This window comes from Rhipicephalus microplus, chromosome 2 (genome assembly GCF_043290135.1).
Source record: "Rhipicephalus microplus isolate Deutch F79 chromosome 2, USDA_Rmic, whole genome shotgun sequence".
Taxonomy (NCBI): domain Eukaryota; kingdom Metazoa; phylum Arthropoda; class Arachnida; order Ixodida; family Ixodidae; genus Rhipicephalus; species Rhipicephalus microplus.
The window spans coordinates 25603182-25619895 of NC_134701.1; the positions used below are offsets into that span (position 1 = coordinate 25603182).

A 16714-nucleotide genomic window follows, 5' to 3' on the forward strand; every position below is an offset into this window, starting at 1 on the left:
CACAGGCAACACTCCAAAAAATTCTAGAAAGAGTTGGAAATCTCATGTCGGTGCCCCCAAGTTCTATGTGCTAACCTAATTGCATACGGGTGAAAGCATCCACAATCTAACAATTTATATTATTTTCTTTGTCATTTGGTTGTAGACATTGTACTGCTATTCCTGTATGATGTATGCATTAGAAATTACCATGATCGCGACGCTTGCACGTCATGATGTCATTATTCTTGTGTTCGTTTCTTATGTACTCTTCTTGTATTGCCACTGCACTGCCTTGCTTGTAAATAGTTTGTATCTTTTCCACTCCTGTAATAACCCTCAAGGAGGGTTGACAGTATTTTGTAAATAAATAAATAAAATCAAAAGAAAAAACTCGCTCAATACACTGAGCTTGTGGTAGTGCATGCCTGAGCCAGGGTTGCCACTGACGTTCAAGAGATATTCTCTAAACGAAGAACAAAATGTCGCAACAACTTTTCTTCGAATTTCGCCAATATTGTCGCCACTCTCCATATGTGTGGCGTGCGCATAGTAATAAAATTCTGAAGTATATATAGCTCTGTGGAGTACTGTACCATCTATAAAAGCCTAAATCATATTGACGTTTTTGAATGCCACTCTCATCACATGTTTCACCTTGGGAACACAAAGAGAGGGCATGCATGTACTAGCAGCGTCCCTGAATGCTAGCGCCTCATAACAAAAACTTGTAGTGGTTCCAATTGTAGTAAATATAGGATGAAGCAGTCGCTACAACAAGGAACGGTTACCATGCATAGGCCTTCTGAAGACTGAGAGAATTTCGTTGCAGTGCAATCCTGAGTCCACTAATCGAAAAACTCAAGTAAAAAGCATCGGAAATAAATTCAACAGTGTAGCGTAACTGTCCCAATGCCTACACAAAGCTTTCTGTGCGGTCATACTCACGCTATAAATTCAGCTCACTGCAGTTTCTGAAGCGGCACAAGGAAGCCTGACTGTCTGGCAGAAACTAAAACCATAATAATAAAAAATTGCTTTACACAATAAATTGGGGGATACTACAGCAGTCAACAACTATTCACGACAATTGCAGCTGTGGTCAGAATATACGGCCAAACCATCACCTAGTCAGTTCTGACGCGACAATTCGGATTAGCCTCAAACTCTTGAAGACCCTGAAACACAGCGTAGCACCATCTCATCGTGGCACGCGAAGCAGTTCACTGACGTAAATTTTAGCGGGATTTTGCTGATGGACGTGGCAGCACTGCAGGATCTCGTTGAATTAGGGATTATACACGAGAAACAAACACGTACTATTGAATGGATGGATCGGATGGATTGATATGGCTGTACCCTTTAGATCAGGCGGTGGCTAACGCCACCGAGCCGTAACACTTAGTGAACCAACATGTAGATTTATTTTTTGTCCTTTAAATAGGGAGGTTGAGGACTCATTCGTAATTTGCAGTGAAGGGTGTATTTTCACTCGTGCCTTGACTTTAGCCACCAATCTGATAACCTCCTTCTAGTTAATTCTACCCGCTTAAAGTCTATTTTGCCCTCCCTGTCCCTAAACCCCAGTGCAAACCCCAGTGCTTTGAATAACTCTGCGCCATCATCCTGAACTATAGGGTGAAGCCCTTTACAGAACATTATCAAGTGTTTGGCACTTTACTCTTCCTCTCCCCACGCACTGCATACTGTGTCTATCCCTTCGTATTTGGCCCGATATGTCTTGGTTCGCAATACTTCTGTCCTGGCCTCCAACAGTAGAGAACTACCCCGAGTAATATCATAGATCCTTTCCTTGGCATTTTCCTGCTTAAAATTTCTATAGTTCTCTAGTGTGGACTTCTTAATTATGCTAATTCTCTACATATCAGTCTCAGCTTCCTTCGCCTTCTTCTGAAACGATTATTCTTTTTGGTTTGGCCCCCTGCTGTTTTTTTAGGTATTTACCAGTCAATGTTCTGGTTTGCTTCGTCCGTTTTGTATCGACATTTTTCATGTGCAAGTAGCTGAATACTTTCCCAGCCCGATGCTCCTCCCCCTTTCTCTCAATCCCATCTCAAATTTTTTCTTGCTGCTAGCTTCCCTGCCCTCAAATGATGCACATCCCATATCACTTTGTACTCCCTGGTTTGGTATATTCCGATGAGCTCCTTTGGCAAGCCTACCTATTCCACGTATGCCTAGTTTCTAATCTCGATTGAACTTCTGATCTCATGCACAAGACCGCATTGCCGAACATCAGACCAGGAACCATGACCCCTTTCCATATTCCTCTCACAACATCATACCTATTGTAATTCCACAGTGCCCTCCTTTTCATCAGCGCTGCATTCCTGTTACCTTTAGTCATCCTGTATATTTCGTGCTTCTTACGTACTCGGCCCCATTGCTTATCCATGCGCCTAGATAATTGTATTTATCCGTTATCTCTAGCGTGAGCTGTATTCTAAGCTAACCACCTTCATTATTTTTAAAAATCATGACTGTTGATATTTCTTTACTGAATCAGAAATCTGACCTATCTCTCTTATTACCGCAGATGTCTATCAATCTCTGCAAATCTTCCTTGTTGTCGGCCAATAGCAATATATCATCTGCGTACATCAAGGCTGGTAGTGCCTGCTCAATGAGTTTTCCTTGTTTGACTAAAGAGAGGTTGAAGCCCAGTCCCCTTCCCTCTAATTTGGCCTCTAATCTTTGTAGGTACAACATGAACATCAAGGGTGACAGAGGACACCCCTGCCTAAGTCCACGTTTTACCTCTGCAGGCTTGGATACATGTTTTTCTCACCTCATAACTACATTGTTACTTTTATATATATCCTTTAAAATATTAGTGACTCCATCGTCCACATATAGTTTGTTCAGTATTTCTCGCGAGTCCTCTTGAACCACGCCATCATACGCTCCCTTGATATCCAAAATGTTAGCCACAGGGGCCTGTGTTCTTTTTCTGCTATTTCGATGCACTACATAAGTGAGAACAGATTGTCTTCCAACCTCCTGTGTTTCCGAAACCCATTCTGCAGTTCCCCCAGCACCCCCTCATCTTCTATCCATGCCTGCAGTCTTTCCTTTATAATCTGCATCGCCAGCCTGTAGACCACTGACGTCACTGTTATAGGACGGTAGCTGTTTATGTCAGCTTTTTCTTCCTGCCTTTAGAGATCATGCTTGTCCGGCTAAGTCTCTATTCATCACGGACTTCCTCTATTATTATTTTCCTCACTGCCTCTTTTAAAGCCTACTTAGAATTAGGACCCAATGTCTTTATCAGCATAACTGGAATGCCATCTGGGCCAGTTGTTGTGATACTAGGAACCCTCTTTTCAGCCCCTTCCCACTCTCGTTGTGAAAATGGAACCATTGTGGCACTTGATTCATCTTTGGCTATTGTGGTGCATAAAACACTTCTTTGTTGAAATTTTTCTTTCACCCTTCTTTTATATATTCAATAGCTTCGTCCCTTTCCAGCCTAACACCTTGGGCTTTAGTTATAAACGTCTGCTCTAGGCTTATCTCATTTCTTAGGGAGTTTAGACGGTTCCAAAATTTTGCAGCTGCCTTTCTATCTTTTTCATGTACTTCTGCCAGCCAATGAGCTCCCTTTCTTCAAATCTTTTCATTGATCAAAATGGATGCATCCCCTCCACAGCTTAGAAAGATTTCCTTTTTTTCAACATCATCTGTCGGTTCACCTCACTGCTTAGCATGTCTGTGTTCCCTAGAGGCTTCCTGACGTTTTGCTATGGCTCTCTTAACTTCCTCATCCCGCTAACTCTTGGGTTCGTGTCCTGTTTCCCGGTGTGACTTGTCACGTGCCTTAGAAAGCTCTAGCTCAAACAGTTTAACTAAATTTGTGTATGTCCACACTGTTTTATTATCCTCAGTGATTACGTTCTCAATTTGTTTATAGCTATTTCTATTTGCCTTTCTGAATAAAATTTTTTCTGTAGTTGCTCATCTTGTGTCCTTCACACTTTCCCTGCTCTTCCAAAACTTAGCTTGATACGTTTGAGATCACTACGAAGACTTCTGAAGCCACCCTCATTTATGTGCATTCCCCTGAACTTATCATACATGCTATGTGACATCACTGCGTAATCTATCGTCGACTGTAGCCTTTCTACCTCCCATGTTATTTGCCCTTCACACTTCTCAGTACTGTTGCAAATGATCAAATTATGCCTCTCACACATATCCATGGTCATTTTGCCTGTTGGTTCAGTATATTCATCTATATCTTCTATGTGCGCATTCATACCTCCTAGTATAATTATCTCGCACTCTCCTCCTAGCTCCTCAATGTAAAGTGTGCGTAAATTGCGTCGTATACGGGGGTCTAAAACTAGGAAACATAGCAATGATGTTATCGTCCATTCTTTCGAAGACACGGTGTATACAATGCGTAACTCAGTGAAGACGTAAGCCGAAAATCGCCAAACATTCGCCATCCATCATTATACGTTGCCACGGCCTCTCAAGTTCAAAGGGCAAGAGTGGGGGCTAGTTGGTTGAACATTGTTGAGACTCACACCGCGCTGGAATTAAACACACAAATAAAAGACACACTGAAGCACAGGTAGGACACACACAGGTAGGACACACTCGTGTGTGTCCTACCTGTGCTTCAGTGTGTCTTTTATTTGTGTGTTTAATTCCAGCGCGGTGTGAGTCTCAACAAGTTCAAAGATTTGGTGAAAAGTAGCCACCAGTGGCAACCTTGGCCTGAGCACATGTGTGGGGTGCGCACAGAAGCCGCTTTTATCCTTGAGAGCAAACTTTTCGAAAAAGTGCATAATGAGTACAAGCCTTTATGAACTGCCAGTTGATGACGGCTTTGTGCCGTGGGATTTACGATATGCCGGGTCAAGGTAGATGTTCACAACTTCAGGTGCCACTGTGGTCAAACAGTAATCATGGGCGTTCGTCGTCGCCATGATGTGTCACTAAGCTTCAGGATTAGTGCACGAAGGATAAACAATGACAAACAGCAATAGAGACTGTACAAACTCCAATATTCTCTGCACAAAAAGTGCGACGTGTTTGAATACACGCTTCATGTTCGTGTTATACCGATTCCTAAGACGAAGAGATCGGCCATTTTGATTGAAAAGCATTTTGGTTGGCGCATTAAAGTTTTGGTGTGAATGCGATGATGAGCTTTTTAAGTTCGACCAGAGCAGGAGTGAGTTCACAGTGTGCTCCCCAGTCTGCCTCCATGTGCGTGTCCCGCACGTGTCCCACCACGTGACACACCAACTGTATGCCAGTACAGGCACTGAGGTAGAAAGAAAGACCACTTTCTCGTAAGTTCGCTCCAGCAGCGACATGTCTCCAAGATTCCATCTTACCCTCACAGCTAGAAACTCAAAGAAGGAAAGCTACAAAATTGTTGTAAACAAACGTGCTATAATTTGTCAGTATAGCTTTCAGTGGCGTAGGCGTTCAGCTTAGACTGTAAGTTAATTCCGCTCTATTGCTTCAGGAGAGAGAAGATCCGGAGGAAGCAGGCCGTGTTTTCACTGCAGTGTTCAGCTCGAGGCCGACAATGGGGAGCACTTCGGCGCAAGCCGGATAGTACGCCGGCTCGTATAAACGTGATGAAGGGTGCGGTGCCATCAAAACGGCTAATACCCGTTTTATGGCACGCTGCTCAGATTGCCGGAGCCGTTCGAACGCGCACTTGCGTCACGTGGCCGTTTTTCACTGCGCTTTCGCGTGTGCGCTTCGGCTGAAAGGAGACTTGGATCACATTGAGTGAAGAAAGTCTTCAAAATCTAATAGCACTCGACTGAAATGCAAGATGAATTGGCCGTTAATTCCACCCTGTAAACATAAGCAGCATCGGCAATATAGAGGTGACCTAAATTAGATGCTTATGCAGAAAAAGTCAGGGTAACTTAGGACAAAGATAGCGGCTTCTGTATATAGCAGAATTCCACTGTACATAAGGCAGGAAAATGCAGTGCCACTGTCGTCGGGCGTTTAGTTTCGCGAAGTAGGCAAACGCTGCTGCTCCTACCAAAGCTGCAGGTGTGTTTTTGCTGGTGCGTGCGCTAACTGTTGCCATGAAAAAAATAAAAATGGTGCCCCAGCAAGCTTTCACGGTTACCTGCACGGGAAGGCACGAGAACGATGGGCCAGCTTTTTTTAGTGTTCCATTTACGAAAACTTTACGCGTGTTTGTTCTGTGTTGTGCATGGAAAATTTACGCGTGTTTGCTCGGCGCTCTCTCTCTGACCTTCGTGATGCCTTAACCGCATGCACGCGAATTCGTAGCGACAGCGACAAGTGGCAGCGAAAAACTTGCTTCGTCGCGCCGCCGTGTCGTGACGGCTGCAACCGCACGTGAGCGACAAAGTATCATTGTTGTTTGAATAAATCTATCGCGTACATACTCGAAAATTGCGAATATATGTTTAAAATTTGGTCGGTCACAACATGCCATATTTATTGCCGTCTTGTATGACATAAAAAAGCCACAAACGCATTTCACGGCCTTCTTTATTCGCAATCTTTGGTTTAACCACGACATGCTGCCCAGAAGCGTACGCTACGATGGCTACTACGCACCTCGTACGAAGAGATTTCGCAATGTAGCAAGCAACAATGTTTCCACAAGCTTCTGTCGAGACATCAAAACAAACCTTCAATAACGAGATTTAGGACGAAATACAACCGCTCTCTCACTCTCCGCGTGAGATAAAAATGCTAAATAGGTAGTAGATACCTTGCATCCCTTGAAGCATGCGCGGATAACAAGCATCGAGAGTAAATTGTAACCCAAGCGAGGACTATGGCAGCAGCCATGTTTTCGGAAATCACCACGCTGGCTTCCGGGTGACAAGCGATCTTTTCTATTTTTCCAGAATGGCACGATGAGACGATTGGCGGCAACGGATGGGCCTTCGCGACATCAAATCTTGTCGCTCGTCACTGTCGTTTGTCGCGGTCGCGGTGAAATTGCGCCCATGCGGTCATTTAGATGTCTATACCTGTGTAAATATGCAAATAAATCATGTGTTTATGTGAGCAAAAACTTCAGAAAAGTTCTCGCGAGGCCTCGCAAGAACTTCAGGTTGTCCTGGAGAAACAAGCCGGTGGTGAGGCCGCAGTTAATGCAGGGATCCATGATAGATTCATGAAGCGTGGAAGCCACGGTTGAGATAGCTGAAGAGCGCATCGTCTATCGCCAGTCAGAGATAACAAGAATCACAAACATGGCTGAAAATCAGGATGACTCACTTGTGAATGAAGGCTTTTCTTGGCTTGGGGCAGATGCGGTATGGTGTTCCGTACTCTTGACCAAGCCAAAACCAAATAGCGGCAAAGAGGAAGATAAGAGGACAGTAAGACAGCAGGGAACAAAGGAGAAGAGAAGGAAGAAGAAAAGATGGCAATCAGGTAGCCTCAATAAACTATCGAAGGCACACTGCTTTCATACGCTTTTACATTTGGCACAGTCGAGTAAGAACAAGATGTGGGTCTCCTTAAATGTGGTGCAGCTAGACGGTCAACCTGTCGTCCCGGGCTAAGAACTAGATGGAGAAGCCTTCGTGTTGACGCGACAGAAGGCAATAACAACGGCTCTACTAGGAGCTATTTGTTGCCAAAGCAAACGCCCCAATAAACAACATCGTCGTTATAGGTACCGTGACCATTATTATGAATATGATGGAGCTAAGTTACCAGACTAGTAAAGATCAGAATCATTCTAGATTCACCTCAAACGCGCTTTGTCCCCACCGACATTAGCAAATGCACTGTGTCAACTTGTTGAATTCCAAAGCCCACAAAGCCAACGCCAAAACGTTTTTTTGAGTACCCTTGCAGTCTGCTGTAGACGTCAAGCCCTAATTTCTCCGGTAGAGTTGGGTGGCATTCCATCTTGTGTTGATGCATGGCTTGAGCGCTATATAAATACGACAGCGAAAGAACTGCTTGCCTCTAAGATCTACACCATGTGTTTATATGAGAAAATACATAACTGAAAACACCAAAATAATGGTTTGATATTTGTAGTGTAGAAAAAGAAGAGTCGTGTTGTGCATGGAAAACTAGTTTTCGCCCTGCGTTCTAACGTAATGCGCTGAAGTTGTGGGATGAAGCACTAGCATATACGCAGAATAAACGAAGAATATTAGATTAGTTCTTTATAAGTGCCGCCTGCTTCAACTCACAGAGCTTACTCTTCAAGAGTCGTCCTGGGTATCTCTAGTAATATTTGGAGTGATGAAAGAATGCTGACAACAAATAGAAGTAATGTCAGCGCATTTTTCGGAAGAGCTTTACATAATAAAAAGTGTTGTGAAAGACACGCGTGGAGATACGAGAACCATAAGAAACTTTGAGGAATGTGACACAAGCGGGAAAATCAAGACTAAACTATACCAGAGTGATGAGTTTAGTCTTGATTGTGTTTATTGCACGGACATACATTCTGTACGCTCTAGTGCTTGTAAAGAACAAAAAAATACCAGCAATTGTTGATACACGAGCGTCTGTTAGCCCTATAGAACAGAGAGAGAAACAACATTTATTAATAATGAAAAAAAGTTGTTCATCAGGAGTGGGGCCCTTCTTTTAAGACTCCATTGATTATAGCGCCTCGGCAGGCCTGATCAAAGGTCGCTAGTTGGCTTCCCAGGGTCAGTTCAGCGAGTCACACCTCCCACGACCACGAATGTATTGGTAGCGTAAGTCCTATGTCGACTGTGACAGGTCGCTCTGGACAGCTGTAAGTAATACGTGTTAGTGTAGGAATATCTCCGCACTACGGGCATCATGCCAGGTACATCATATGAAGCTTGTGCAGATTTAGGAATGTATTAGTCTGCAGGTGGCGCCAGTCCCAAGCTTGATGTCTATTAAGGTCCTTATAGGGAGGGGCCTTGATTCGGCGATCTAATCATTGTTTCTCTAAGACTCCACGCCATGTCACTCCTTCATTTGTATCCTCTTCAGCAGCGGGTGGTAGTGGGGCTCGGCTGCTGAGTACTCGAGCTTGGCAATAACAACTTCATTGTCATCCTAGCCCGTATGGGCCGGACCCCAGACTAACCCATTGTTAAAGAAGAGTTCGTTTCCACAACAGCTGGATGGCCTTTGTAGGTAATATGCCCTTGAGGTACATGCGACAAGCTGTCTGAGAGTCTGAGACAATGTAAGCAGAGGTACTCTGTTTGTCTTCCAATCGAATGGCGAGAGTGATTGCAGTTGCCTCGGCTGACCCGGAGGAAGAGGCACGTATGAAGGAAGAATGGAGAAGTTTGCCCCGGTTGACTACAGCGAGAGTGAAAGCATGAGATTGTCCCTGCTGCTTAAGGTAGGGACCGACGTCTGTATAATAAACGTCAGGACGATTTTTCAGCCGCTGTAGCCTCTGTACTCGAGCTTTTCGGCGTCCAATATGGTGGTTTAGATGCACATTGCGAGGAATGGGCTGCGTCATGGTGCGCTGTCTGAGATATGGCGAGAGTAGGTTGGTGGTCACAACAATATTGTGGCGAGATAGGATATCCAAGTCTGCAAGAAAAATATCCCTTGTGTTGTGCCGCAGAGTCATTCTCGCTGGGTGATGAGTGTGAAAGCGGCCAGCTCCTCGAAAGTATTAGGCACACCTAATTCCAGCAGGTGTTGTGTGCTCATACTGGTAGGTAGTTCAAGGGCTGCTTTAGTCGCAAGTCGAATTAATATGTCGGCTTGCTATTGCTCTATTTTCCGGGTTGTCTGGTAAGGGAGAGCACAAGTAAGCCGACTCAGAACAAGTGCTCGCACAAGCTTTAGCGTGTCGTGCTCAGTCATGGTGTTACTTTCTTTCGAGATTCTTCTAATGAGTTCCGTCCGGCTTTTTTACTGTATGCTTCAGCTTATCTAATGCAACCTTGACGCTTGTTGTTTCCTGAATGTACTTGGCGAGTATTCGAAGGATGCTAATTCTTCTGAGTGGCGATCCTCCCAAGTAGAAGGTTAGCTCAACTACTCGGCAACACCGCAACGTATATTGACGTATGTGAATGTATTGTGACTTCGCCGGTGCGCACTGCATCCTGGCTTTTTTTAGGTAGTCTTCCACTATACTCAAGGTAGTTTGCAGGGTATTCTGGCACTCTCCGTAAGACCTTTGGGTGATCCAAAGGGTTATATCGTCTGCATACATTGCAAATCTAAGGCGGGGTTCATGAGTTAGCGTTATGGCCAGCTTGCGTTGCCTAACGTTAAAAAGAAAGGGAGACAATAGAGTGCCTTGTGGTGTGCCTCAATTGAGAATACTGAAGGGGTTAGATTTGAGTGAACCCAATGCGACAGTTGCAGTGCGATTGTGCAGCAATGTTTGAACATAGTGGTGAATACGTTGGCCACATACAATATCTTCCAATCCTTGCTATATCGTTTCGTGAGAGATAGTGTCAAACGCTTTGTGCACATCTAATTCAAGACTATGTTGTCAAGACTGCCCATAGTTATTCAATAGTTATTCCTTGGGTATAAGAAAGATTTATTGTGCCGAGACCCCTCTGCGGATCATATATGGCATGAGGTGCTGTTCCTCAACATGTGTTTCAAGTCGCTGCAGCAGCACTTTTGCGAACAGCTTACCTAGACACGAAGTCAATGAAATAGAACGAAGGTTATTTAGTGTTTTAAGTTTGCCTGGTTCGGGTATAAGAACTATATTTGCCTTTGTCCATGGTGCAGGTAGTTGTCCTTCTGGCGTCCAAACTACGCTGTTAAAGTAGTCTGTGAGATTTTGTAGTGTTCCTCTGTCAAGATTCTTTATCACGGCATTGGTGACACCAGCAAAGCTCAGGAAGGCATTTCTTTGAAATTTCTGAGTGGCTGAATAGAGCTCCTCGACCCTGATTGGAGCGTCTAGAATGAAATTTGGGGACACCGTGTATTGTCGTAAAGCTACATTGCTCGTGGTCGAAGGCCTGGCACTGCTAATATAACTTTATGTAAGCTCGTGGAGAAGTTGGTCGGTGCTCCTGTTATATTCAGTGGCTAGTTTTGTTATTGTATTTGTCGTTTTTGTTATCGTGCTTGAAGGATCTGTCATTCCGCGCAAGATAACGCAAGTTTTTTTTTTATTCCTAAAGTGCATTTGAGCGAATCAAAGAAAGTTACCCAATTGCTGCGTGAGCTCTGCAACATAGGAGTTGGATTCATCAGTTAGCTCGCAGATCCGCTGCTTCAGTTTGCGATGAACTTGTTGGCGTTTCCAGCGTTTAACAAGTACCCGTCGAGCCTCCCACATGTGCGCTAGGTGATTGTCCACTGTCAGTCTGTCTTGGTAAATTGAGCATGAGTTTCAGTGATGTGTTCTCCCCTCTCTAGTGCTATGACGGGTTCGTGGAGTCTGTTCCCATGCGCTTCGCGGCATTTTTTTTCAGTTTGTTAACTTCGTTTTCCCCAGTGGCCGTTTAAAGCGGGGGAACTGCATTGATTTTGCGTTATGTAATGGTCACTTCTAAGGATTTATTCGAGGTTATTTCATTGCACCTACCACATGTTGTTGGTAAATGCAAGGTCAGGTGTGGTGTCCCCTGAAACGGTATTTCCCAGTCGGGTTGGCATATTCGGGGGTGGGGTAAGCAACTCCAAATTGAAGTGTTCGGTTGCCTCCAACAGCTTGGTCTTTTTCGGACGATATACTATATAGCTATAGGTAGTGCTCCGCCCGTTGAAGTCACCAAAGAAGAATAAGCGATCTTAGCCAGTTATGTTGTTAATAAGTGTGCGTATTAGTGTATTGAGACCGGTCCACCGAGTGCACCAGAGGTGGGCTGTATACATTACAAATAACTACTTTGGGATGCCCTTTCTTTGCTGGCCATATGGTGAGCATTTTCGAGGCAATTTTCGGAGAGAAGTGGCACTCATATGTAATTGGCAAGTCTTTCTTTACCTGGAGTGCCACTCTGCGATCAATTGTGTCTGATTACAGGCGATAGTTTGTGAGTGCCTTTGAGCCCTTGCCAGCTTCCTGTAAGCAGACTACATAAAGTTTGACCAATACTGTAAGGACGAATCGTGTTACAGAGCTTCTGGGTGAACACATTATCATCATGAGACAGCCATTCAGGTACGTGGCTACGATAGATAACGTCGAGAGTTTTCAAGATGGACAATTACCAATGTTTATTTCAGGGGTCAGGAGGTCCCTGTGAAACTTGTGGTATTATTCGAAGTAGACTTTGATTTCATCCTCTCTCGGGCGGATATGAAGCGCTCGAAGATGAGCATTCTATGGAAGGACGTAATAAAAAAGATAAAGGGACTAAGATGAACGATTCGAAAGAAGCTATGCCTAATACTGGTACCATGGTGAGCAGAGTAGCTTAGTGCCCTAGCGACATCGCAGTCAAGCTCCCTGAACTGATGTGCGTTAATATAAGTGCCATTTGAGTTGAAAGACACAAAAGTCAGGAAAAAACCTTAAGTTAGGAAAAGAAATTTAAGCTGAAGAAACAGCTCCAAGGTGTTCTTGACTTTGGCATCATCAGGTCATTGACATTTACATTTGCGTCGCCAATGACTATTGTGCCCTAGGAAAACAGCTGTCTTTGACTGTACACAAATTTTCATTTATTTACCACGCAAACAAACTTGTCGCCTTTCTCGCCTTGACGAAATTATTGACGAGACTGGTGGATGTGAATGGTTCTCGACAATATATTTGCGGAAGGTGTTATGGGAAGTGTCTCTAAAAAAAGAACCCGAGAAATTCACGGCATTCGTTACAGCCTTTGATATATATGAGTACAACCATTCCTATTTGGATGGAAGAACTAAGGGGCATGATTTGATGAACAATGTATTAAAAGAATACATTGGCAAGTTTTGCAAAGTATTTTTCGATGACATTATCGTTTACTGGAGGACGAAGAATGACCAGATTGACCACTTACCTGATGTATTAGAAGCGGTGAGCTGAGAAAGCCTCAAGATAAACGTTAAGAAAAATGAATTCTTCTGCTTAACTGTGGTATTACGTGTTAGATCTTTTAACAAGAAAACAAAAAGCTCAAAAGAAGAAAGCGTGCAGAGAAGACAGAATCTTGTTAAGCCATATGACCCGCATTGCCTAAGAGTTTTGCTAGGTCTAGCTGGTCATTTCAGGAACTACGCAACAAAAACTAAAAGCTTGACAGCCCTAACACAAAAAGAAGTTCTATTTGAATAAATAGAAGACTGTGAACGCTGCTACGTGAATATTGTCAAGATTATTTCACCTGGCCCAGTGTCGATAACACCGCATTTTTCGCTACCTTTTGAATTGTGTGCTGAAGTTTCACACTACAAAACCGGAGCAGTTCGGCGCGCTCGGCATACCTTTCTATCAACATAAAATTCGGAAGTCCACAGAAAGACAAGAAGCAATCAGATAATGATATTACACACTAAAGGCAAGGTGAACTATGTAACAAATGAAAAAGAAGCTGTCGCTGTTGTGATGTCCTTAAGATGCAATAAAAGCAACTTCAAAGCCGAAATTTCAAGCTTGTCACTGACAACAAAGCTTTGACGCATCTCCTTGAGTTGGTCGAGCCAATAAGAAGGCTCACTTGGTGAATAGAGGAGATACAGGAATGATTTTGAAGTTACGCATCGCCCGGGACTAAACATCGAGACGCTGACGTACTTTTAAGATGGCATGTACCAAAAGACACAAACAGCGATACCGTAAACGTGACAATGCTCTTCGGAGGCATAGAACACTTACGACATAAATATGGTCAGATATGCGTACCTGAAACTAGTGTCCCACTAATTCTCCAACTGTACCATAATATCCCACATTCCGGCGGTGACGATGGCTTTCGAAAGATGTATAGAATGCTAATGCGAAGATTAACGTCGAAGAACACGAAAAACAAATGCTGCTTGGTACATCAAATCATGCCACGTATGCCTAAACGTAAGGCGAAGTTTAACCCATCATCACCCAGCAACAGAGTGAACCAGATGATAATTCCAACATATTCAAACATTCTATTTGAAGTACTGCACCTCGACTTTGACGAGATAAAAAACAAGGGTGAGAGTGTTCAAAAACACAAGCTGTTCGTGTGTTTTTGAACCACGTGGATAAATGCACGTGGTTTGTGGCGTCTGAGCCCGGAAGAGAGGGCGGGAACTCATGTACTCAACTTTTCGAAAGAGACATTTTCATGACCGTGAAAGTTGTTGCTGATAACGGACCTGCTTTCCGAAGTAAGAAGCTACGAATATGGACAGAAGTGTCGTTCTTCGCTTTCCTGCTCCTTATCATCCCAAAGCCAACTTCCTCGCTGGAAGGATAATACGGGACCTAAAGATGTTAGTTGCAGTTTACCCATAATTTAAGGGAGGGTTTAAATGCTCAATGGAGGCAGCTGTCGCCCGCCATAACCACTCTTACACAGCAGGGATAGGATGCTGTCCACATTTTGCTGCATTTGAAATGATCTCATGGCTTGCGGCCCACAAAGCACTGAAAATCTTCAGTAAAATATCTCTGCGAGAAACACCATTCAAAGAAGAACAACAAAAGAAGTACCGGTGCACTATGAAGAAATGTTCGACAAACGACACGTGTCCAATATGCCGGATATTATACCTGGAGAGATGGTTCTAGTGCAAAAAGGCCTGGATGGGAAGTGTCCCCTCAATGGTCCGTTCAAAGTTCCTAAAACGTCCACGAAACAAGGACTATTGAAGACAGTCTACTGTAGAAGCTAGAATTGCAAAACAGGAGAGGCCTCAATACAAAATGTTCTTCTATACAATGCCAAGAAGGATGAAGACAAAAGGTCGGAAGAATATGGTGTTCCGCACGCTTGACCAAGCCAAGACCAAGCAGCCACGAAGAGGAAGGTCAAAGGTCTCTAATACAGCAGGCAAAATAGAAGAAAAAAGAACAGATTGCAATCAGGTAGCCTAAATAAACTATCGAAGGCGCATTGCTTCCATAGATTTTTACATGCAGTATCCCAGAAAGCAATCACTCGGAGGTGCTATCTTCAGTAGACAGGGACGAGCATGGGCAGGACAGCCGAGATGGAACTGTCATTTCAGTAGCATACAAGCCTAAAGATGGAGAGAGTGACAAAGGAGGTGGCAGATTGTCAGCGCACTGCTTGTTTCAGTGGCGAGAAAGATCTTCTAAAGTTTCTGCTGTTACAAGTGGCACTGCCTCAAGGATATCTTAAATGCGAAGCATTTCTAAGTGAACTTTGGTGACATTGAGCGTATCTATCTATCTATCTATCTATCTATCTATCTATCTATCTATCTATCTATCTATCTATCTATCTATCTATCTATCTATCTATCTATCTATCTATCTATTTAATCTATCTATCTATCTATATATCTATCTATCTAACTATCTATCTATCTACCTAGCCGCCTATTACCTTTAGCTCTCCTCGCCATTTCGATAATGGTATTCATAGCAAACTTGGTATGGCATAACATGACTGTATGAAGAACATAGTTGACTAGTCATAACATGAAAATCGTAACATCTATATCATGAGTGTCATAATTAAATCTCATGGTCCTACAGCACTTGCTGTGGTTTCGTTCACATGCCATGTTGCAAAAGTGGTATGATATGACATGATTGCATGGCGAACACAAGCGACAGACTCTAACATGAGAATCATGACATGCGTGTCATGCAACAACATGACTACATGTCACGCTGATCATGCGCTCGCGGCAGTTTCGCTAGTGTCACATATACCAAATTTGGTATTACAGTACGTGAATAGATGACGAAGGTATGTAACTGGTGCAAACATGATAATTATGAGATGCGTGTCATGTAAAAACATGACTACATTCTATGCTCAAGATGCGCTCGCGGCCGTTTCACAAGCTTCAAATGTACCAAACTGGGTATTGCGCGACGCGAACAGTCGACATACGTAAATGACAAATCTAAACATGAGGATTACGACATGTGCGTCATGTAACAACATGACTTCATGCCACACTGATGAAGTGCTCGCGGCCGTTTCGCTAGCTTCACATATGCCTAATTCGGTATTAGGTGACGCCAATGGATGGCGATGGTATTTGACTGGTGCAAACATAATAATCATGAGATGCGTGCCAAGTGAGAACACGAGTAGATGCCACAGTCACTGCGCCTATAAATTTCGACATGATGCAGTGCGCGTGCTTGCCGGTGTTCATTTCGCCGCGTCACGCCGGCGTTGCCACGCCAGGCGGCGGTCCTGCCGTGTACTCGCAGGCATGCGCCGCGCTGCGTTGCTTTGACGCATGCGCGTTTTAGTGCGTCTGGCGTGCCTCTATCACGAAAAGAGCGAGACGCACTCCGTATTCAGAAACGCTGCTTGACTTGATCTTGGCTTGCCACCGACTTTAATGCAGCACAAACGCGTTTCAAGCGCTCTGACTTTAGGCGGCACCAAGGTAGCACAAACGCACAGACGCGTTGCGAATGCACTGCATTGAAGGTGGTTTCAAGTCAGGTTCAAGTCAAGTAGCGTTTCTGAATATAGGGGGCAGTGTTTTCTAGGTAACGTGCCAGAATAGAGTAATGTTACCCTATAACACCGGTGCGCATTGGAGCACGCCGCATTTCGCACTGGTTGCCGTCGGGCCACACCGAAGGATGCTGTTCGCGCTGGGCAACAGACTGCATGGAGTTCTCACGTTTGGCTAACGTAGCGTGGCTGTGCCCAGCATGTGCGGACGA

The 16714-nt window shown here is 44.1% G+C and overlaps 1 protein-coding gene across 4 annotated transcripts in view; it reads right to left on the reverse strand.

Moving 5' to 3' along the window:
• Nucleotides 1-16714, reverse strand: part of Mip (Myoinhibiting peptide precursor) — a 733569-nt gene that overhangs the window by 567689 nt on the left and 149166 nt on the right. For 2 of the 4 annotated variants that reach the window (XM_037420273.2, XM_075886334.1), the window contains exon 2: nt 7246-7300. The exons of the other annotated variants lie outside the window; for them this stretch is intronic. The gene's annotated coding sequence lies outside the window, so the exon portion shown is untranslated. The remainder of the gene's footprint in view (nt 1-7245; nt 7301-16714) is intronic. 4 annotated transcript variants of the gene reach the window in all.